Genomic DNA, 485 nt, shown 5'->3' on the forward strand with positions numbered 1-485 from the left:
CTACTTTGTAAAGTACCTTAATGGTACAAAAGTTTAACATACTTGTATGTTAGCAGAAAAGTTCAAGTCATGTCAGAAACCCACAGGGAGAATAGCCTGTTAATTTATTTCTGTAAAATTAGCCATTGGAGACCAATGGAACTGTATGATGCCAAGGTCACTTGGCATAACATCATCTACAAATCTTATATCGTCTTCAATATCTTACTTTTTTGAGTGCCACCTGGGGTCTTAAACACTTGTGAGTGGCCAACTGATATGCAAATGTTGATCTCTCCCCACTTGAAACAAAGGAGGCTGAAGGGGGGTTGGGGAAGAAAAGATTAGTAGTCCAAAAGACTAATAGAGCATAGTAACTTCAATCCCTTGATATTTTTTTTTTATTACCAAGATTCTATATATTTTTTTTAAATTTAGGTTGTATATTTTTCATTTCAATGAACATCTACAGAGATTTTGGGATTCCATTCATTCATTGTTGCACC

The sequence above is a fragment of the Elephantulus edwardii genome, unplaced genomic scaffold (assembly GCF_000299155.1).
Source record: "Elephantulus edwardii isolate Elephantulus edwardi_28Jun2011 unplaced genomic scaffold, EleEdw1.0 scaffold00285, whole genome shotgun sequence".
In the NCBI taxonomy this organism is placed as follows: domain Eukaryota; kingdom Metazoa; phylum Chordata; class Mammalia; order Macroscelidea; family Macroscelididae; genus Elephantulus; species Elephantulus edwardii.